The following is a 5967-nucleotide window of genomic DNA, read 5'->3' on the forward strand; positions in this document are numbered from 1 at the left end:
GTGTGTGCAAGTGTGAATATGCCCTTCGCGGGGCTGCAGTAGGGGTTGGAAGCCAGGCCCTGGGTGTGAAGCCCCCTCCCTGGGCCCCTCACTCGCCGACCTTGGCTGGGTCAGCCATCTCTCCTACACTATGACACCGGAGTCCTGGGGTCACTTCCTGGGGTGTCACGATGAGCTGATGAGACTTGTTGAGCTTCTTACTGAACGCATGGGACCGGGACACACTCGAGCAGAGGCCACAGTTGCAGCCGATTGGCCATTCCTACAGCCAGCCTGGGCGGGCGGGCCGGTGGACTCACGGCCACTCGGGGGGAAGGTGAGCGAAGCGCTAGTCCAGGCTGAGGGGACCTCCAGGGTGAGTGGCCTGCGTGCTGAGGAGGAGGCTGTCACTCCATGGGCTGGGAGAGGGAGAAGGCTTTATGGACAGGCCTGGACCCCCCGCTGGTGTTCAAGGCCTGCCTTCAACCCCAGGAGGGGTATCAGAGCCTGATTCTCTGCCCTGGGCTTACATAATGTTTTATTAATAAGTCTCAGGTAAGACACACTTATTGGAGAAAAAAGAGGAAATATATCCACATACAAAGAAGAGTAAAAATTCCCAGATCCCAACACCCAAAACAACCACCATTAACATCTCAGCATGGGGCCTTCAAGAATGATTCCTGCACACACGCACACACACGTTTTCCTAAATGGGACCATATGGTACCTGCTATTCTGTAATGGGCTCTGTTGGATTGTTATAGAGAAGGACCCCACGTGTTACCAGCTACCATCATTGTTGGACCGCAGGAGAGGCTGAGCGTCTATCCCTGTTTTTTGACCATTTTTCATCCTTTGTGACTTGCCTGTGCATGTCCTTTGCCCATGTTTCTATTGGTGTTTTTGCCTTCTTGTTGTTGATTTTTAGCAGCTCTTTATATATTAAGGTCATCCCCCTCTGTACATTGGCGAGTCAGAGTGACTCCCAAACTCCCTGAGGAGTAGGAGGCAGGGACAGAGCTGAGCTCTGGGTCCTTGTCCCCAGGACCCCCATCCTGCTGAAGATCTCTGGAGGTGGGTGGCAGGAAGGGGCTGGGCTGGCCAGGCAGTGAGTGGCAGTGACAAGGAAAAGAGAGAGAAGCGGAGAGCTGGAACCAGGGGCCCTGAGTGACAGAGCCCTAATGGGAGGCAGATGGAGGAAACAAGTCTGCCCTTGCTGACAGGAGGGAGGTCAGGGGGCACAAAGCCCTCTAAAGTTAGGAGCCTGGGCGGCGGCGAGCAGGCAGCAGGGCCGGCCCCACGGGATGGTGCCCTAGGGCTGTGAGAGGGCGGGGTCAGCTCCCCCTCCTGAATGTCTAGACTTGTGAGCCCAGAGCTGGAGGAGCTGAGAACACTCAAGTCTCGGAGGCCAGAAGCGTGGAAAGATTGCACCGACCGGGGCTGGAGGCCCAACCTCACAGTGCAGCCTGGGACAAGCGCCCAAACCTCTCTGAGCCCGTTTCTTTGTAAAATGGTGTAACAATATCACCTACTTAACAGGATTTAGGGAGATCAGTGCACCAAACATTCAGCGTATCTAGTGCCTGGCACGTACAAGGGTCTCCGTATATACAAGTAGACTCGTGTTATTGTTACTATAATGGCCCCCCTCACTCCTTCTCTGTCGGCAGAGCCCACCAGCCACGTCAAGGAGTTCGTCATTGGCTCCAAGACTGTCAGAGCTGGGAGGGCCCTCAGGTTATAGGTGAGGAAACTGAGGCCCAGAGACCAGAAGGGCCATGCCTAGGGTCACTCGTGACAGTGGGTTTACGTGTGCTCCCCAAAAAGGTATGTTCCAGTCCTAGTCCTGGTGCCTGGAACGTGACCTTGTTCAGAAAAAGGGGTTTTGCAGATGTAATCAAATTAAGATGTGGCCATAATGGATTTGGGTGTGCCCTATAAATCCAGTGACCCATGCCCATTTAGAAAGGAGGGGGAAGGCTGGGCACAGTGGCTCACGCCTATAATCCCAGCACTTTGGGAGACGGAGGCGGGCAGATTACAAGGTCAAGAGATCAAGACCATCCTGGCCAACATGGTGAAACCCTGTTTCTACTAAAAATACAAAAAAAAAAAAAAAATTAGCTGGGCATGGTGGCACACGCCTGTAGTCCCAGCTACTCGGGAGGCTAAGGCAGGAGAATTACTTGAACCCATGAGGCAGAGATTGCAGTGAGCCAAGATCGCACCACTGCACTCCAGCCTGGCGACGGAGCAAGACTCTGTCTCAAAAAACAAAACAAAACAAAACAAAACAAAAAGAAAAAGAAGGGAGCGGGGGATTTGGACAGTGGCACAGACAGCAGGAAGAAGGCTCTGTGGAGACAGAGGAAGGTGGAGACTGGGGTGCTGCTGTCCCAAGCCGAGGTACCCCTGTGGTCACCAGGTGTGAGAGAGGCAAGAAAGGGACCTTCTCTGGAGTCTTTGGAGGGAGTGTGGCCCTGCCCACACCTTGAATTTGACCTTTCAGAACTGTAAAGGAGTGAATTTCTGTTGTTTTAAGCCATCAGGTTTGTAGCACCTTGTTATAGCGGCCCTAGGGCAAAAGCAGGGCTCAGACGAAGTCAGCCCACTCAGCTCCACTGGGACCCCACGGGACTGCACCTCCCCCAGTTACTCGCCATGTGCCCTTGGGTAAGTCAGGCCTCCATCTCCTGAGGGCTGAGGGCCATCACATAGGTGAGGAGACCAAGGCCTGACTCAACACGGGCATGGTGTCATGTGATCAAATGTGTGGTGTGATCAAACGAGAGAGGGGCTAAGACCTGGGTCGCCTGAGAGCGGCTGTACCGTTCAGGGCTTTGCGATCCATTGAGAGGGTGGGGGACCCTTCAAGAAGGGGCAGACGCTTCCAAACCCTCAGAGTCATGCCCAGGCAGGTGCACCCAGGGCAAGCGCCCCATCCAGATGCAAATCGCTGTCTGGTGAGAATTTGGGCCCTTCTGATTTTTACAAGGCAAGTTGGAAAATCTCCATTTCCCTGTGAGCAAAATGTCCCGATTTCCCTCGGGAAGATACTTCTTTCCCTCAGCAAGAATCAAGGCAGACATGTGCCGGGAGCTGTGGACCCTCGTGGTCTGCAGTCGCTTCTGGGAGGCCCAGGCTAGTGTTGCCGTAAAGGGTCTTGAACCCAGCTGCCCACCCCCACCCCTCCTTCCTGCTCCTTTAGGTACTGGAAGAGGAAGCAAACTGAGGCATTCTGAATGCCTGGCATTGGGGGCGGTTTTCCGAGAGCCTGTCATTGGATCTGACAACAGCTTTAACAACCAGAGCCAGCAGTTACCAGCTGCTGCTGCCGCACCCTCAACCTTGCTGGTCGAGGCTCGTTGCTGGACCTGGACATGCTTTGGGTTTTCTTGTACAGTTTGTTTTGCTCATGATAGAGGGCCTTACTCTGCCCATTTAAAAATGTTTCATCTGGCTGGGCGTGGTGGGCTCACGTCTGTAAGCCCAGTACTTTGGGAGGCTGAGGCGGGTGGATCACCTGAGGTCAGGAGTTCGAGAACAGCCTGGCCAACATGGTGAAACCCCGTCTCTACTAAAAATACAAAAATTAGCCTGGCGTGGTGGCACATGCCTGTAATACCAGCTACCTGGTAGGATTGAACCCAGGGATTGGAGGTTGCAGTGAGCTGAGATCCTGCCATTGTGCTCCAGCTTGGGCAACAGAGTGAGACTCCAGCTGAAAAATAATAATAATAATAAATAAATAAATATAAAAATGTTTACTCCTAAGACCCATCGGATTGTCTTGAAATGCGCCTTTAAATGTTTTTTTCCTGGGCTGGGCAACTCTCGCTGTCTGGCAGGTTCCAGGGAGAGGGGCCCAACTTGGTAGAGCAAGGCCCAGGAGGCCAACGCTGCGATGTGGACTGCTGGGGCAGGAAATCCCTCTTCGTCGTCAGCTTCCCAGAACCAAAAAGGCATCAAGGCTCCCCCGCAGACTCCAGATGAAAGAGGAGGCTCAAATGTGTGGCCCAAGGGGAGGTGCCTCGACTCCAGAAAAGTGGTTTTTCCAAGGCAAGCTGGAAATGTCCATTTTCGTGTGAGCAGAATTTCCCGATTGCACCCAGGGAGAAATTTCTTTCCTACAGCGAGAACCAAGGCAGAAACGTGCTGGCAGCCGTGGACTCTGCAGCCTGGAGCTGCTTCTAGGAAGCCCAAGCTGGTGTTGCCCTAAAGGGGCTTAAACCCGGCTGCCCACTCCGCCCCTCCTTCCTGAACCAGAGGGTTTTGGTTCCTTGCCACTGAATTCCACTTCCACCAACAATTACAGTGCGCTGGCTCCAGCATCTCAGGTGAGTGTGATTATACCTTTTTTTTTTTTTTTTTTGAGACAGAGTTTCGTTCTTATTGCCCAGGCTGGAGTGCAGAGGTGCGATCTCCACTCACTGCAACCTTCACCTCCCGAGTTCAAGTGATTCTCCTGCCTCAGCCTCCCGAGCAGCTGGGATTACAGGCGCCCGCCACCACATCCGGCTAATTTTTGTATTTTTAGTAGAGACAGGGTTTCATCATATTGGCCAGGCCGGTCTGCATTTTCAAACTCCTGACCTCAGGTGATTCACCTGCCTTGGCCTCCCAAAGTGCTGGGGATTCTACCCATTTTACAGATGAGGAAATCCAAGTTCAGAGACAGGCAGTAGCACACTCCTGTGTTCCCAGCTTCTCGGGAGGCTGAGGCAGGAGGATCGCCTGAGCCCAGGGGTTCAAAGCTGCAGTGAGTCGTGATCAATACACTCCAGCCTGGGAGACAGAGTGAGACCCTGTCTCTAAAAAATACACAAGAGGCCGGGCGTGGTGGCTCACGCTTGTAATCCCAGCACTTTGGGAGGCTGAGGCGGGCGGATCACGAGGTCAGGAGATCGAGACCATGGTGAAACCCCGTCTCTACTAAAAATACAAAAAATTAGCTGGGCGTGGTGGCGGGCGCCTGTAGTCCCAGCTACTTGGAGAGGCTGAGGCAGGAGAATGGCGTGAACCCGGGAGGCGGAGCTTGCAGTGAGCCGAGATCGCGCCACTGCACTCCAGCCTGGGTGACAGAGCGAGACTCCGTCTCAAAAAAAAAAAAAAAAAAAAATACACAAGATTCGGGCCGGGCACGGTGGCTCATGCCTGTAATCCTAGCACTTTGGGAGGCTGAGGTGGGAGGGTCACGAGGTCAGGAGTTCGAGACTAGCCGGGCCAAAATGGTGAAACCCCGTCTCTACTAAAAATACAAAAATTAGCTGGGCATGGTGGCCAGCGCCTGTACTCCCAGCTACTCGGGAGGCTGAGAGAGAAGAATCGCTTGAACCCGGGAGGCGGAAGTTGCAGTGAGCCGAGATCGTGCCACTGCACTCCAGCCTGGGCGACAGAGCGAGACTACGTCTCAAACAAACAAACAAACAAACAAAAAACAAGATTCATTGAGTCCATCAAGGCAGAGGTGGAGAGGGCTGGCAACCGTCCTGGCTAGGTGCTCCCTGGGACAGAGAATAAGAAACTGAGGACGGGACGTGAGAGTACCCTGGTCCTCATCATTCCAGTCAGCGGGCCGGGTGGTGACAGAGGTGGCCCGGCCCCTCTTCAGGGAAGGCGAGGGCCAGGCCGAGCCGGAAGGGGCAGTGTCTGATGAGCTTAGCTCTCAGGGGCGCCCAGCGCCAGTGGGGCAGCGGCAGGGCCGGGGAGCAAGACCGGCGGAACTCGGACGGCGCCCAGCGGTCGCGGGCGGGATCGCAGGGCGAAGCCGAGCCGGGCCGGGCCCTGGCAGGAAGGGGCGGGCCCGCTTTAGTCTCGGATCTGGCTTGGCTCGATCCCCGACTGCCCCACTCCGCTGGGGCCGCCCACTGGACATCGCCCGAGTCGGCCGGGCGGTCGTGCCCCGGGACGCGCCGAGGTCCTCCGAGCCCACAGGGGGCGCTGTCGCCATGTGGACCACCCTGAGTCGGAGCGGGCAGGAAGTAC

The 5967-nt window shown here is 55.1% G+C and overlaps 1 long non-coding RNA gene across 1 annotated transcript; it reads right to left on the reverse strand.

Moving 5' to 3' along the window:
* Nucleotides 1-3731: 3731 nt before the first annotated feature.
* On the reverse strand, nt 3732-5929 carry LOC129478797 (uncharacterized). Its single transcript, XR_008656474.2, has 2 exons — nt 5530-5929; nt 3732-4109 (listed from the first exon to the last, which is right to left on the reverse strand). It is a non-coding gene; the product is annotated as an uncharacterized lncRNA (long non-coding RNA).
* Nucleotides 5930-5967: the final 38 nt, after the last annotated feature.

The sequence above is a fragment of the Symphalangus syndactylus genome, chromosome 3 (genome assembly GCF_028878055.3).
Source record: "Symphalangus syndactylus isolate Jambi chromosome 3, NHGRI_mSymSyn1-v2.1_pri, whole genome shotgun sequence".
NCBI lineage: Eukaryota > Metazoa > Chordata > Mammalia > Primates > Hylobatidae > Symphalangus > Symphalangus syndactylus.